Source organism: Orcinus orca, chromosome 13 (assembly GCF_937001465.1).
Source record: "Orcinus orca chromosome 13, mOrcOrc1.1, whole genome shotgun sequence".
NCBI lineage: Eukaryota > Metazoa > Chordata > Mammalia > Artiodactyla > Delphinidae > Orcinus > Orcinus orca.
In genome coordinates, this window is record NC_064571.1 from 83,875,144 (window position 1) to 83,892,560 (window position 17,417).

Below are 17,417 nucleotides of genomic sequence, written 5' to 3' on the forward strand. Positions count from 1 at the left end.
CCACTCCTCCTGCCTTTTCCCCAACACCCCGATAAAATGGCCCCGGCCTCCATCCCAGGGCAGTGGGTATCTCCACAAGGACGTCCTTGGACTCCCAGGCGGCTTGGACGGTCTCAGTGTGAGTCCTCGGCCTGAATCCCTTGCCATCCGGCTCATCAGCCCTTTCCTGTAACCCTGTCTGCACCCTCCCTGCTTCCTCCACGTGGGGCGGCCCCTCCTCCCTCCCCGAAGCTCAGCTAGTTCAAGGGTGGTGAGCAGGCTTTTCAAACTCTCTTTTTCATACCTTTAGACAGATAATATATGCAGAGGAGGGAGAGGTATCACCTCCCAGATCCCCTCTACACTCTCCAAGTCACTCATTCAACCACTGTTGAGTAAACACCCATAAGAACTTGACACCGGCAGTAAAACAAACACAGGCTGTGCCCTTGGGAAGTTCCTGGCCTAAATGTGGAGACACAGAAGCACACGTGTCCGTGGCACCGTGGAGAAATATACGAACTGCACCTGGGTCAGCGGAGGGAGTGGCAGGTTGGAGTCGGTGCAGGAGCCGTTCACGGGGAACCAATCACTAACCTTTCAGGAGACACTTAGCCAAGGCCTTAAATAGTAAATTAGAATTTCCCTGGTGAAAAAGAGGAGTGACAGGCAGTCCGGGCAGGAGAAGCTGCAGACCTAGAGGCACACGGGAACCCGGCGAGTCTAGGATCAAAAGGTGTCCTCTGAGCCCATGTCCAGGGCCTGAGGGGCAGGCAGCCAGCCAGCGAGGGGGCAGGTCCTGCGGAGCCTTGTTTGCCAACCTGTTGGCAATGGCTCTACAGCTGAGAGGACAGGTAGGGATTCGTCCTGGGGAAACTGAAGCCCAGAGCATAACATTTTCATGATCAGTGGCTGGGGGAGGTCGGGCGGGGCTAAGAGACGGCCCCACTGGGCAGTGGCGGAGACCCTGGCTACCTGTTCTCCCCAGGTGAGCCGCTGAAGGCGGAGGAGGTGCAGGGGGGCTGCGAACAGGACTAGAGCTCTCTTGCTAACAGATTTTCCAGGGAGATTCTCAGCACACATGGGAGGAGACAAGAAGTCTGGCGGCTAGAGCTAGGAGCACAGTCCATCCCTGCCTGTCGGTGGGAGGGAGAATGTGTCATGCAACAGGGGTCCTTCTGGAAATTACAGGCGGCAGGAGAGGAAGGAAAACCACAGCCATCTCTACCCTGCCGGCTCTGAGATAAGCCCACAGAGGCTGCTCCCTGGGCAACAAGCAGAGAGTAGCTTAGCAGGGCTCTGGCTGGCAGGTGGGAGAGGCGGGTGACGGGGGTATGATGAGGGAGCAGAAGATGCAGAGGAGGGCTTTTCTGCCACCTGAGTGCAGCCTCAGGACCCACCTGCCCAGGCCTTCTCTCCACCACCCCTGGCAGCTTGACCTCAAAGAGCTTCTGGGTTCCGAGTTCTCCTGTGGACTGTCAAGCCCTGGCTGCTGCAGCTCAGGAAATGCTGTGTTGGTGATGTCGTTCCTGCCATTCAAATCCTTCAGTGACTCTCTTATTCGACCTCAAATAAGACTCATTAGGTGTTCAAGGCCCTCTGTCTTAATCTGGGTTCCCCCAGCAGGCCCAGAAACATGGACTAAAATGCAGTAGCTTATTGGGACGGTGAAGGGAACACTCATAAGAAAGGGGGATGAGACAGGGAGGGGAGAGGCTGGACCCTAACCCCCCTGGGAAAACCCGCAAGCGGCAGAGACACCTGATCCTAGGGCAAGGGAGCTGGGCTAAGTACACCCAGGAACGGAGGGCTGCTCCCACACAGGGTTAATTCTTGGGAGCTGCGACCTTCCCTCTGAGTGGTAAGTGCACCCCAATGGGCAGAGAGAGCCCGAGGCCAAGAGGGGCAGGTGTTGGCAGCGTGCCTTGGGCCCCTGAGCCCTGAAGCCTACAGGGGAGATGTGTGGGGGAGCGCCAAGTAGAGTCGACACTCACGTGCTGTGGGGTGATATTTCTGTCGACAAACCCTGGTTCCCACTGAGAGTGATCCCCCTCCCTCTGGCCCAGATCCAACCACCCTCACCCCCAGGAAACCCACTGTAATCTGTCCTGTCTTTGAACTGACATAGTACATTTTGTAACATATTTTGTCCTGTTATTTAATTAAAAGACAGACACTGAGGGACTTCCCTGGTGGTCCAGTGGTTAAGACTCCACGCTCCCAATGCAGGGGGCCTGGGTTCAATCCCTGGTCGGGACACTAAGATCCCACATACGGCAACTAAGCCTGCGTGCTGCAACTACTGAGCCCGTGCACTCTAGAGCCCGCGTGCTGCAACTAGAGAAGTCCACACGCCCAACACAGCCTAGATAAATAAATAAACTTATAAAAAAAATACATGGAGGAGAAAGAGAGCGAGCATGGGCAGCCAGTCCACCAGATTTAGTTATCAATACTGGCTCCACCTCCTTTTAGCTGCGCAATCGAGTTACTCATCCACTTAGAGTCTCAGTTTCCTCACCTGTGAAATGGGGACAATCTTACCCGATGTGCATGATTGTTGCAAGGATGACAGGTGACGTATGCAAAGCCCTAAGCATCGCGTGGCACATGGTACACGCACACACGTACTTCCTCACGTCTTTTGTCTTCCTCAATAGAACACTGCTGTGGGGTGAGGACCACCTGTTTGGCATCCTTAGACTTCCTTCTCGCCACCCCTAGAGCTTGTAGTGCTGGGCACCGGGCGGGAACTTCGTGAACATTCGGCAGATACTCCCACACCTCTGTCTCCGGCTTCTCCCTCTCTCCTGTGCTCTAGGGCTGTAGGAAGCACAGCCCAGATGTACCACCAATATCTCAAGTCCAAGGTGACTGAGATGGAACTTGCGTCCTCCTGCCTTGTGGGTTCTCCTTCCGCCCCTGGCACACCACACCCACGCAGTTCCCCCTGACCGTTTCTGGAGGCTACGCTGCTGCCGAAAGCTGTGTGTCCCGACCAGCACTGAGTGGCCAGCCATCGTGGGTACCAGAAGGACTGCTGGCTTGGTTTCTAGAACCCTGATGTGCAGTATAGTGCTGTCATATGATAGACCATTGTCAGGCCATCACTAAAAGTAATGTTCCTGAAGAATTTTCTATGACCCAAGAAAATACAGAGTTCAAAATAATGCCTCTAATATGTCAATTATGGATGTTTTCCTACATAGGGATATTATATACATATTCTGTGTTTATGCAAAATATACACAAGAATATTGTATAGATGTTGACAAGGTTCAAAGCCACGTGTGAACAGCAGGTGGCTAGTTGGCCCTGCTTTCTTCCTTGTACTTTTCTTTTATTAAATGTGAATTGCTTTTATAATCAGAAAAATAGGTTGTTGTGTTTTTTTGCGGTACGCGGGCCTCTCACTGTCGCGGCCCCTCCCATTGCGGAGCACAGGCTCCGGACGCGCAGGCTCAGCGGCCATGGCTCACGGACCCAGCCGCTCCGCGGCATGTGGGATCTTCCCGGACCGGGGCACGAACCCGTGTCCCCTGCATCGGCAGGCGGACTCTCAACCACTGCGCCACCAGAAAAATAGGTTTTAAAAATATATTTTCTCAGTGGTTCTCCAGATGGCATGCAGGGGCAGGGCCGGGAGACGGGAGAGGGCCAGGCTGGGAGCACCCTGAGTCAGGGTGCATGTGTGAGCTCCCTTGTCAAGACTCCAGGAAAGGAGGGGCCTGTTGAGAGGGTCCCTAAGTCCTTCCTGCAACGTGGGTGGCCCAACTATACCATGTCTGGAGGAGTCTTTACATAACTGAGCAATAGTCAGTGACCATCTGGATTTATATCCACCCAACACACATATAATCACATGTATATGCACCAGACAAACATTTCCTGATTGTCCGTGAAAATACAGACTGGTCTGCCGCTCTGCTGTGCAAACCTTTCTCTGCCACCAGCGCCGCTGTAGAGAGAGAAAGCCCCCAGCCCAGCGGCTGCTGGCTCGGGGCTCACAGCCACCCGCTCCTGGCACCTTCTCAGCATGGTCACCCACCTCCTGCCTGGAGATGCTCAGAAAGGGGAGGGCTGGAGCGGACAGAGCGCTCACCTCCTCCTGGAGCTGCAGGGCAGCTAGGAGGGCTAGAGCAGGGACCAGGGCCAGGGACAGGACCTGGGGACGTTCCCAGCACAGAAGCCAGCTGCAATCCTACCTTGTTTGTGTGCCCTCACTTTCTGGAGGTGGACCCCACACTGGAGACGTCCTCCACCCTCCCTTGTCTCCCCACCCGGGTCTCCCTCTCTTGCTTGCTCCTCTGAACCAGATTCTGTACCTTGGAGGGTGGGGACTGGAGGGTGTGTCCTCAACTCCCTTCCAAACAGTAGGCAAGTGGGCTTGTCGGGCTGTGGCGCCCATGCCCCGTGCTGCCAACTGATGTGCGCCGTGTTGGTGGTTAGCCCCGGGCAGCTGCCAGCTCTTAGCAAGAGCCTAGGGCTGGAATCGCGTGTCCTGGGGTCCCGCCCGGCTTCTTTCACTCGCTCTGGTCTTGGCTAAGCTACCTTCCACCTCTGAGTCTCGTTCCCCTTTTCCCTGTTTGTAAAATTCCCACCCTGCAGAGGGGCTGGACAGCTCATGAGGTGGTGGGAATGCACCTGCCCCCGGGGCTGTTGATTAAGAGCGATTCTCCCCACCTTTTTCCTTCAAACATCTAGCTCTGAAGCAGGCATCTGTGACCCTGCCATCCCTAAACTCACGTAACTGTGAGAAGGGCTTCCTGAAGCACTGGTTTTTCTCTTTCCACTTTCTGTGTGTGACGGTGGGATCCCACGCTTTTCCTTTGGGAAGATTTTGGGTTATTGAGACGGAAATGCAGAGGCAGGAAGGCGATATCCAGCTCTGATACCCAGTGTAGGATTCTGAGTCAGCAGCAAGACAACACTCCCAAAACCCAGGATTTGTCCAGAAAGAAAGACTTTCTCAACCCTAAGCTCTTACCAGCAAACACATCAAGAGCTAGACCTGGCCGATGATCTGGGAAGAGAAGTGCTAACTGGGAAGTTACTGTGTTGGGGTCCTGGGAACAGACACGCTCCCCTCTGGCCTGGAGCATGGTGAGCCAGAGGAGGGAGGAGGGAGAGGGGTGAGGTGTGCCCCCCGCCCCTGCCCCCGCGCGCAGCTCAGGTGAGGGAGGTATGCAGACATGTAGGAAGCCGTGGGGAGACCTGTGCCCAGCAGAGTCCCCTGGCCCACAGCCCTGGCCTGGGAGAGGAGCCACCTTCCTCCTGGTGTGCAGCAGCCAGAGTGTGTCCCTGGGGACGAAGGGGTCCAGGTCAACGACGATGGAGCTGACTGACACCTGTGAGCTCTGCAGAGGATCTGGAAGCTCCCGGGCTCCCTGGGGAGGGGACACCCCGGTGCCAAGGAGGCCGGTGGATCAGAGAAGGCCAGAAGGGAGAGGCTGCTGGGGCATCGGGCACACTGGAAGGTCAAGCGGTCAGACACAAAGCCAGGGCCTAGCAAGAGCTACCGGGGCGCCAACACCAGAAGGGGCAAGGGAGCTGCCACCATCCCCATGGGGCCGCGCGAGCCTGCACACACTCACCCCCGCGCTCACAGGCACACACTCGCAGACACACACACCCCCAGACACAGGCACACACTCGCAGACACACACACCCCCAGACACAGGCACACACTCACAGACACACACTCGCAGACACACACACACACACTCACACCCCCAAACACAGGCACACACTCGCAGACACACACACTCACACTCGCAGACACACACACACTCCCACCCCCCCTCACAGGCACAGACTCACTCACAGACACACTCACACTTGCAGACACTCACACTCACACACACACACCCGAACACAGGCACACACTTGCAGACTCGCTCACAGACACACACACACTCACCCCGCCACTCACAGGCACACACTCGCAGACACACACACACCCAGACACAGGCACACACTCGCAGACACAGCACACTCACACCCCCCAAACACAGGCACACACTCGCAGACACACACACTCACACTCGCAGACACACACACACCCAGACACAGGCACACACTCGCAGACACACACTCGCAGACACACACACACTCACACACCCCCAAACACAGGCACACACTCGCAGACTCACACACACACAATTGCACCCATGCCCCCAGGTCTCATAGGAGGAGCAGCCTGAGAGAGGAAAACTGGAAATCTGAGAATTCACCCAAGAGAACAAGTGAAGAAGTCAGGCCGGAAGAGGTGAGACTGTTTATCGGCAAATTCGAGTTTCTTTCTCCTGCTGCCCTCAGGGCAGGGCTCTGGACGAGGCAGACCCGATCGCAGCGGGTGGGCTGAGTGCTGTAGACCTGCACTCCCCAGTCCCCCAGGTCTCCCCTCACTGCTGTGGCCTTTCTCCAGTGCAGTCCAGCCACCAGCAGAGCCTGCCTTTCACACCCCACTTACCCAGCAGCCAGCATAGAAGAGCCTGCCAGGAGCTCTCAGGGACAGAGGCATGTGAGACAGAACCCCCCGCACCCAACCCCCAGGGCTCACAGTCCAGTATGGGAGCAAGACCCAACTGGGCCAGATGTTATGAGAGCAGCTAGAGGTCTGCTGTGGGCGGAGTGTGCTCTAGAAGAGAGGGCCCTCCTATGCGGAGACATTTTTGTGGGACAGGAGAGTGAGGAAGGGCTTCCTGGAAGAGGGGGCACCTCTGAGAATTAGATGATGGAGTTAGATGATGGAAAGAAGAGACAGAGGGTATCCCATGTATCCATCCACCCATCCATTTACCCATCCATATGCCCAGCCAGCCAGCCAACCAGCCACCAGTGGCCCTCTGCCCACGGTACACCTGTTGCAGCGATGCTCGTGTATAGAGGAAAGAGCTGAGGCTGGGGCCAGGCAGGTGTGAGTAGAAGCCTGGCATTGCCACTTACTACTGCGTAGCTTTGGGCGTGTTTTCCCCGAGCCCCACTTTACTCACTTATGAAATGTGGACAGTTATGCCTTCCTAGATGAGATGTAACAAGGACCCCTCTGCCCCAGGCCCTCTGAATTCAGAAACCATTCCACTGAGGGTGGGCTGTAGACCGTGGAGTCATGGAGAGCCAGCCCTGGAAGCTGGAGCCCAGAGAGCAGATGCAAGTCGCCCGAAGTGCAATAGTGAGTCGATGCCAGGACCGGGAGACGACCGAGTCCTCCCTGCGTCTCTTCCTCCTCCCTGCCTCTGTCCAGGTTCACCTGAGACAAGGTCCCGCATCACTTCTCCAGCCCTCCCGACTCCTCCAGCCAGGATGGGCCCCACCACCTCTCCCCACCCGCTGCATGGTCAGGACCGCGTCTTCCCTGCAGCCCCCCTTGCCCAGGGCCCTCCCTCCTTTGACAACGCATGAGAAGCCCCCCCCCAACCTCGGGGAGGGTGCATTCCCTCTGGTTACCTGCCTCCACTTTTCAACCTCCACTCAATCCCCATCCCCAGCCTGGCAAAGGTCCCCACCAGGCCCGCACAGTCACCCCAACTAGTCCTCAGAGTCTTCGTGTATCTCGTGTCCCTTCTGCACTTGACACTTCCCATGACCCCGCTCCTGGCTCTGCTCACACGGCTCTGAGGGCTCCTCCTGGTCTCCGTGGCTGGTGCCCCTCTCCTTCTGGTCCCAGGAACCCCCTCTGCTCAGTCTTCCCACTCTTTCCAGGAAGGCCATGCACCGCTGGGGCTCCACTTACCATCCCCGGTCCCCACAAGATGGAGTGAGTTTTGGGGGGTGGGAGACAGAGATGTCAGGTCACCCAAAATCACATGGGAACAAAATCCAAACAGCTCTCCGTTATCCATCCTTCCGCTGAGCGCCACCGGGAAGGTCAGCGGAGGTCTGTGACTTGTCTGTCCCCCTGGCAGACCTTGGACAGTGCCCCCCCATCACTGGCATGGCCTCCTAAACGGTCTCCCTACCTGCATCTCTGCCACTTTCCAGGGCATTGTCACCCTATCTTGAAAATTCTTCTTCTAACCAACAATCCGATCTTGCCGCTTCCTTGGTTTAGGCCCCCCAGTCATTCCCTACGGCCTCGGGGATGGAGTTCATCCTGGCAGGAGATCCCAGGTCCTCCATAACATGGTCCCTGCTGGTGCAGCCCCGTCTCAGGCCCCTTCCCCACACATGCTCCCCGTGCCCGGGCTGTCTTCTGCTTGCAGAGCCCTCGCTGTTCATCTCAACCATCCCCCATCCATGAAGCACCCCAATATCCCCTCCCCAACCCCAGCTATTGGCAAGGGTGCAACCATGCACAGCTGGACATGAAGTGGGGTGACCCAGGTGAAAATGGGATCGCTACCTGATGGATGAGGAAAGTGAGTCTCAAAGAGATTGACGTAGCTGGTGAGCAGCTGAGCCCTGGGCCATTGGCTCCAGGATTTAAAGGGTCCAGAGAAATCCCAGGGGGCTGGTGTTTCTTTTTGCAGAAAATAGCTGGAAGGGCTGGCTCCAGTCATGACCATTTCTTCTGCTCTATGAGGGGATGCTATCTTTGGCAAACTAATTACTAATAAGGTTTGCTCAACAGCTAGGGTAATCGCTAGAGAAAACTGTCTTTAAGGACTTGTTCTGCCCAGTTTGAGGCTTGATGTCACAAGGGAGTGTTCTGAGAAAACCATTCTGAGATGCAGAGGGTCAGTGCAGGGTGCCTCCTGGGCTGGGCAAGCCTCTTTGCACCTGTCAAGCAGCCTCCTGCGGTCCATTCCTCCCCGGGGAGCCTACATGGCCAGAGAGGGCTGAGGGGGGCATGAACGTGGCCAGAACCACCACCATCACCTCTAACAGGGCAGTTTTCCTCCCTTTGGGGCTGTTTCTGAATTTTCTTTTTCATGAACCCTTCACCTAGTAGCAAAAGAGTCATCCTGGTTTAAATCTCACATCTGCCACAAACCTTAACTTCTTGATATGTAAGATGAGGACAGTAATCCATGCTTTTGAGGCTGTGTGAGAACAAATAAGCCTGTGGATGCAAAGTAGTTGGCACCATGCTGGGCACACAGTAGGCTCCCAATAAGCGTTTCCCCCTGTCATGGACTGAATATTTGCATCCCACCCCTGCAAATTCCTGTGTTGAAACCCTAACCCCAAAGTGATGGTATTTGGAGACAGGGGCCTTTGGGAGGTACTTAGGGTTAGATGAGGTCATGAGGGTGGGGCCCTCATGATGGGGTTAGTGCCCTTATCAGAAGAGACATGAGAGAACCCAGTCTCTCTTTCCCCACTTGCACACATGCAGGAAAGACCATGAGAGCACATGGTGGGAAGGTGGCCATCCACAACCCATGAAAAGAGCCTGACACCAGACACCAAGCCTGATGGCACCTTACCTCAGACTTCCAGCCTCTAGAGCTGGGAGAAAACTAAATTTGTTGTTTAAGCCACTCAGGCTACGTTATGTTGTTGTGGAAGCTCTAGCTGACTAATACAACTCCCTCCATCCCCCTTCCTTTGGGAGACAGCAGCTCAGCTGTGCCCGCTTCTTTTCTCAGCTCACAGGTGGAGAGAATTGTATGCTCCCCTGTGTGTAAAACTGTACATGCCTGAAGAAGGATCTGGAAGGTAGTTTACTGCAACATGAACCACAGCTGTCTCTGTGTGGTTGGACTTTATACTTTTACCTTGTACCTTTATGAATTATTTTAAATTTTTATAATAAGCATATATCATATTTATAATAAAAGAAAAGCTCAGAAAGTTCTTTTTGAGTGAGCTACCCAGAGCCTTCTCCCAGCACCCCTGCTTCTTTGTGCCGAGGGGCCCGTCACAGTCTACCCTGGGCTGGAGAAAGTCACCAGGGTAGGCTGGCGCTCCACCCGGCAGCTCAAGAGATGGAGAAAAAAGACACACGTGCAGGTGTCCAGAAGGTGATGGTTCCCAGCTGCCTGTGGGCAACCAGCTTGTATCATTTTTATTAAAACATGTTCCGCTCTCCTTGGTACATTAGAGTATTTAGAACCGAACATTGGGCTGATGGGCTGTGCCTTCTGCATCGTTGGTCACAGGCAATCGGTGCAGCCGTCACGTGTTTTCCTTGTCAAATGCTCAGAACCAAATGGAGATGACTTACTTTTTGTCATATGTTCCTATTTCTTCCCCCAAATCAGTTCCATTGATCTGTTTCAAACAGTTGGTGTAAATATTCTTTTTTAGTTGCTAGTGCAAATAATAAATATGTATTTAAGGGTTTTTTTTTTTAAAAAGACTTGGAAATATTTCTACGTCCCCAAAGTTCCCCTGACGGAAGAAAGGTCAACCGTCTTCCTGTCGAGCTTTGTCTCCCATGGGGCTCAGAGCTGCAGACGGGCCGGACTCTGGGGCCATGTGCCCTCTGCTCTGGGTGACCTGGGAGGACTCCTTGTTCTCTGGACCTCAGTATCCCCAAATGCAAGAAAAGCAGTGAGCAGAATGAGCTCTCTGCCCAGCCCTTGTCCACAGCCCGCACATCCATGTCTGTGGGGAGAGTCACTGGTCAGCCCTGCTCAGTCAAGAGACCTGGTGGGCAGACACGCACGGACCCTAGTCAGGGAAGGCAGGGGCGCGGTGGTTCCCGTGTGGCTCCAGGGACAGACCTATCAGGTTGGAGAACTGCTGGCCTCTAATAAGCTATAGGACAACATTGTGTGTCCAGGTTTTCATCTGCAAAGCAAGGAGGGGTCAAAATAATACTGCCGCGGGAGTGTTGTCAGGACAGGAGTGATGGGGGCTGGGGAGGGGTGGGGGCGGGCTTGATGCACGTACCCTCCCTGTCTGGAGCTCACTGGTGTTAGCTGTTAGCATCCCAGGAGGGCCCTGGGGCAGGGGCGGGGCTGCAGGAGGCCCACCTCTGCATCACCTCTGCCGGTCCTGTCTTGTTCACATGGCCGGTTCCTCCAATGTCTTTGCATCAGAGGCTTAAGATCCACCTCAACCCTTCACCTTTCAAGACGCTGGAAAGGCAGCGCCTCTGGAGGATGTGCTGAGAACGGGTAGCTCTCTCTGGCTTCTTCCCCTCAGTGCCACTCAGGACCTGAGCAAACTCAGTCCCTGGTTCCCTCCCAGCCAGGTCAGAGCCAGAGCCCCAGGCCCTGGCCCCTGTGTGGCCCTGCTCTGTCTCACTGCCTGTCCAGCCTGGAAATCTGTTCCTTCCCACCCTGGCTTCTGGTGTTCGGCTCCACGTAGCACCCTTAGCTTCCTGCCTGGGGCTGGGGGGCCTCTCGTTCCACCAGCGACTCATTAGTCAGGGGTAAGCGGAGTCCACGGACATTTCTGTTGGGCCTGCAACATAGTCCAGGAGGGGAGAGGGCAGGGAAGGGGCTAGAAGGCAGGCACGAAGTGACCATCTATGGAGTGGCCGCCTACCCTGCCTCGGGCGTGAGGCCTTGTTAACTCCAATTCGCACCAACAGTGGGAGAGGGGTATTACTTCCCAGCTCAGGGAGATCAAGCGATCCCTCCAGCCTAACAGAATCAATACCAGTGGGAACTGAGGTCAGCTGACTCTGATGGCCCTTGTGCTTTCCTCCAGACTGGGTTTCATCCAGTAACCCAGAGAATGCCGGTTCAGAGAGCCGGGTACTCGGCCTCAGGCCACGGCTTTGCTTCGCAGCAGGAAGCTTTGTGGGCGCGCAGATCGGACAGCTGCCGATCCCTCGGACAGGCGCTGTTCCCAACGATCTCATTGCCCTCATAATCCATGGGGATGTCTTCCTAGGACAGGCGCTGTTCCCAACGATCTCATTGCCCTCATAATCCGTGAGGATGTCTTCCTAGGACAGGCGCTGTTCCCAACGATCTCATTGCCCTCATAATCCATGAGGATGTCTTGGAATTCCCGGTCTCTGCGCTCAGACGGCTTCTGGGTTCCCTTCTGCGCGCATAAGTCACAGAGGTTTATCCCCAGCCCAGGGCCCCACCATTTAGCTCAGGGCTCTGAGCATCTCGAGAGTCAGGGGTCTGTTTTGACATACTCCCTCGGGATGAAGCGGCACCCCACCCATGTGACGTTTCCCTCCCGCCTTCCTAAGGGCAGGGCTCTGGCCTCATTCATCTCAAAACCCCCAGAACAGGGCAGGGTTGACCAAGGTGCTTCATGAGCATAAAACATGCTCCCCTCACTCCAGAAACGACAAGGGTTTTAGGAGCACTGTGTCGTAAACTGAGGGCAGAGACCCAGTGTACATTTCTTACTTTGTCACAGTCTCCATCCTCCTTGGAGGCCCTGTCCTCTCAAGGAGGGTCCACGAGGCTAAGTGGCTGCTCTCTGGTCTCCGGGCTTAGTTCTATAAGTCACTGTTTGCTGACCATCAGAGCCGGTGGATTGATGGGTCCCACAGCCGAGTGGCCAGGACCCCAGTCCTGACGCTGGTCCAGGCTCCCACAAGCCAGTTGTTCTCAAAATGTGGCACCCAACAGCAGCGTCAGCATCACCTGGAAAGCTATTCAAAATGTAAATTCTCAGGCTCCACTGCACACTACTGAATCAGAAGCTCTGGGTGGGACCAGTGGCCTGTGTTTTAACACACCCTCAGGGGACTGCGAGACAGGCTCACGTGTGAGGATGCTGCCCTACGCTGCCCCTTTACACACATGGCCAGAGCACAGTCTCCATCCCCAGGGACGCTGAGGGGACCATACTCATCCAGACTGCGTGCCGGGTGCTGTGAGAGTGTGAACCAGGGGGCTGGGGGCCCAGAGGGAGAGGGACTCAGGGTTCTGAAGGTGGGATCTGGGCCGATCCCTGAAGGATGTGAATGAGGTGCCTGTGGATATGGGGGAGGAAACAGAGGATGTCCCCCCAGGAGAAGGGTCAGAGCTTTTCCCCGGAGGTCAGGGGAGACAGGTGTTCTGACAGCACGTTTGCAATTCAGCTCCTTCCCGGACAGGAGTCCCCCAGACCCCGCGCTGGGTATCTGTTGTTTGCTCTCCTTGGAGCCTCTGGAAGGAGGAGCTTCGATGTCCAAGTGCAAAAGCACCTTCCCCGCGGACTTGCCTCTGCCGGGCTCTGGTGTCACAGGCTGGACGCAGATCCCCAGGCTGTGGAGCTGAGAGGGGCACAGCCCAAACCAGAGGGGGCTCCGCTGTCCAGAGAGTCATGGTGGGGGTGAGAAGAAGTGGGAGGAGGAGGGAAGGGGCGGGGGACTGGGGGGCGGTGAATGGTGGAGGGGGTGGAGCCTTCCGGTCAAGCCCCTCCCACTCCCGTAGGCCCCCTCTCCCTGCGGCAGAGGCTATTCCTGAGTCTGAGTCCCACTCTGGGGCTTTAATTAGGATGACGTTTTGGCATGTGGGACCCCAAGCCGGCGAAGGCCCCACCAGCCCTACGATTACAAGGTTGTTTCTCAGTTTCGGGTTCTGCCTCTCTAGAGCAGCGATCTGCATTCCAGGCTCCAGTTCGGCCTCATTCATTCCACAAATGCGGCCGAGCACCGGCTCTGGGCAGCCACGTGGCCCACGACACGTGATCTGAGACACGCTCTGCCTCCCCGATATTCCTCTCCTGATGTCCCGTCATCTATAGAGAGGATGATTAGCAAGGACCAGACACTGGGTGAAAAGAAAAACAGAAACCCGGACGATGGAAAGGGCTCCCCCAACCCAGCCACTTAGTCCCCGTGAGGCTGGAGGGCGGAAGTGCATCCGCGTGTTGATCTCCTTTGGCCTAAACAGGCTGTGCGGGAGCGGAGACAACTGCAGACTGGGATGATGCTGCTATATTAAGATCAGTTACACTGTGCAGCAAACATTTGAATCATTCCCAGAACCCTAACTGCTTGGATTTGAATATGCATGAGAAGCTGCCCAGAAATGACTAAAATACATATATACGTATATGTAGTCAAAAAGCCAAACAGCTCTGGGGTGAAGAGTAACAAAAGGCAATTTTCCACTCTGGTGAAAGGGTGTGGGTAGAGTACAGGCCTCGTGTTGCATTAATTGATGAAGACTCATTCACAACCAAGGTGCAGATCCAGGGGCCCACAGGAGGCCTTGCATCCGCACTGCAAGCCTGCGAGGTAGGAAGTGCTTTCCCCATTTACAGACAGGGAAGCTCATGCTGTCCGAGTGAAGCTCACACTGCTGGTCAGAGCTCCAGGGGGAATGTGAGCTGCGTCTCTGGGCCCAAAGCCCCGCCTTCCCATGCAGACTCTGTCTCAGACACTGAAGAGATCCCACGCTTATCCACTGCGGTCCTTCGGGTTCAGGCTTTACAAAAATAACGTTGACTTCTGCTTCCTGAACTTATGCGCACAAGGAGTCAGATGGGACCACAAGCAGCTGTTGCACAGGAGGATCAGGAAAGAAAGAGTTCTTGGAAATTCAGTGATAACTCCGAAAAAAATCAGACAACTAGAAGAACGACAAAACGGGCATAGCCGAACACCAAATCGATAATATAGACAATAAAACCAAGGAAATCGGGCTTCCCTGGTGGCGCAGTGGTTGAGAGTCCGCCTGCCGATGCAGGGGACACGGGTTCGTGCCCCGGTCCGGGAAGATCCCACATGCCGCGGAACGGCTGGGCCCGTGAGCCATGGCCGCTGAGCCTAAGCGTCCGGAGCCTGTGCTCCGCAACGGGAGAGGCCACAACAGTGAGAGGCCCGCATACCACACACACACACAAAAAAAAAACCAAGGAAATCTTCAAACACAGGGCAGAAAGGCAAGAGAAAACGAAACACACACACACAAAGCAAAGTTACTCTTAATACACATGAAAAATGGGTCCTCAATTTCTTTTTTTTAATTTTTATTTATTTATTTATTTTTGGCTGCGTTGGGTCTTCCTTGCTGCACGCGGGCTTTCTCTAGTTGCGGTGAGCGGCGCGGTGCCCAGGCTTCTCATTGCGGTGGCTTCTCTTGCTGCGGAGCATGGGCTCTGAGCGCACGGGCTTCAGTAGTTGTGGCTTGTGGGCTGTAGAGCGCAGGCTCAGCAGTTGTGATGCAAGGGCTTAGTTGCTCTGCAGCCTGTGGGGCCTTCCCAGACCAGGGCTCGAACCTGTGTCCCCTGGATTGGCAGGCGGATTCTTAACCACTGCGCCACCAGGGAAGTCCCTGAGCTCCCCCGACTTTGAAGTGAGGCTTCCCCAGGAGCAGCAGAAACAGTGAGGCCTGCAGGCAGGGCTGTGGAATCCGTCTCTTCCACCAGGCCCTGCTTGGGCGAAGTTGGCTGTAAATCTCTCCCTGTTTACACCACCCAGAGCAGGCACTGGCTGCCCTCTCAGAAAACCCCCAGCGTTAGGCCTCGGAGCTCATCCAGGACGCCGTGGACACGGCCCGTGTCTGCATGGACTGGGCAAGGGGTCAGGAACAAGAGTGGGACTTGATGGAGGGAGGTCCCAGCTTCCCTGTAAACACTTAGGGAGTGCCTCTCTGTGCCCGCAGGCATGATGCGAGGCACTGCTACAGAGGGAGGGTGTGGTCCCCACCGCCAAGAGACCAGAAAGCCCTTCACAAAATGTAGAGAAAAGAAGCTCTAGGTCTGGCCAAGAGCCAGGCTGCCCATGGCACAGTGACATGCACATAGTGGGTGACAATAAGTTCATCCCATAATATTTTCTGTGGCCCCACAGTGGACCAGGCACTGCTCTAGGTGCCAAGGGACACATCTGTGACCCAGGTGCAAACCTAACCTCAGGGGACTCACAGCCCCGGTCACTGTCCCACACCAGCAGCAGTGAGAAGAGGCCGAGGGAGGCTGGGAGAGCAAAGACCTCCAGCCCCAGGGAGGGGGCTGTCCTGGCCCAGCTACTCTGCACACCCCCCACCCCTGCCCCATTAGAGGGAAATCGTGGACAAGTTGATTAAGCTCTCCAAGCCTCGGTTTTCTAGAAATGTGCGAAAGGGTCAATTATCAGGAGAGACTGGTCCCTGCCTGCACACCCCCTTCCTGTGCTCTGGGCAGCCAGCTAAGAAGGATGTTTGGGGCTCCTGTCTCTCACGTGCCATGCCTGTCTGATCCAGGAGCAGAGCATGGCGGGTGCTTCCGGGGCTGGAGAGTAGACCTGCCTGCAGTCCCTGCCTTTGTTGGTTGTGAACCAGGTTCAGGGAAAGACAGGAAATTAGAGCGGGAAGGGGCAGCTTCGGGGTGCACCAGCAGGCCTAGCATCTTCCTCCTTTCATTTAGAAGGCAGGCGTTGATTTGTTTTTGCATGTGTGTGCGCGCGCGCACGCGCGCGCGCACACACACACACACACGTCCTGCACTTTCACCGTGTGCTTTATGAGAAGCAGAATGAAATGGACCCCTCATTCTGAATGCGAACTTCAAGGCTTTAAAAGGCCAAGAGGTTTTAACAAAGGTTTGAAAGGACGTCTGCTAAGTACTTTCAATCAGTCAGCCCCGGGCTCTGCTACAACACCCTGCCAAACCACCTGTGTAAGTAATGGGGGGCTGTTAGTGGGGCCGGTTTTCAGTCTAATTCCTGAAACGTCAGCGCCAACCCTTGGTTCAAACCTGTAGCCAGGAGTGGGTGAGGAGTGGACAGAGAGGGGAGGTGAGCACAGAGATGGGACCAGGGGTCTGATCCTGACTGCTGCCAACCCCGCATGACTTTAGGCCGTCACGTGATCTGCCCCAGGGGCCGCTTCCCCGAGGACAGAGTGGGGTGGCTGACTCCACGATCTCTCCAGCACCGTTTCTGCCCCCGGGGCCAGGATGCCCCTCCCCAGACCCTGCAGGAGGCGACCTCACCTCTGAGAAGGGAAGATGGCATCACAGCCGGGTCTGGATGCAGGGGTAGAAGCCGACAGCGGAAAAGTGGGAGAAGGGCAGCAGGGATGCTAGGAGGCCCCCGTGCACAGGTGGCGAGCACAGACTCTCCAGCGTGTGGGGTAAGCAGAGTCACCTCTGGTGTGATGTTGGGGCGGTGGGAGATAAACCTGAAGGGGTATTGGGGCCGGGCCATGGAGGCCTTGAGGGCCCAGCTCAGCAGTCTGAACTTGGCCTCAGGTTGGGGAGACACGGAAGGGAGGGAGAGCCGGGTTCTGGCTCACACCTCCCACTCCCACTCAGGTGCAAGGTGTGGACAGTGGCCGGCGCTCCCGGGGGCTCCAGGTTGCCTGCGATCTGGCTAGGCCTCCCTGGGGCCTGTGCTCCAAGGCCAGGGCAGATGCTCCCCGCCAAATCTAGCAAAGACCCAGACAAGTCGAATATGGCAGACACAAGGCCCTTGGCTTCAAGCAAACAGCTCCCAACCTCTTAGCCAACATGTGCAGCAGCAGAAACCAGCTGGTGTGGTGATATTTGCACCTTCTCCCCAGTCTGGGCTGCCACCATAGCAGGACAGGTCCCATTTTCCCAGCCAAGCCCTTGTCAACGGCGTGATATTCTGCATTTGGGGACAAGATGTGGCTGCTGGCAGCTCCCGTTCAGGGCAAGTCTTTTGCCCTGAAGGAACCCAGAGGCTAAGCTGGTCCCTT

At 55.8% G+C, this 17,417-nt stretch overlaps 1 pseudogene; it reads right to left on the reverse strand.

The window, feature by feature from the left end:
• LOC105748241 (60S ribosomal protein L17-like) overlaps positions 1 to 5,509 on the reverse strand; it is a 191,992-nt pseudogene extending 186,483 nt beyond the window's left edge.
• Between the last annotated feature and the right edge of the window lie 11,908 nt (positions 5,510 to 17,417).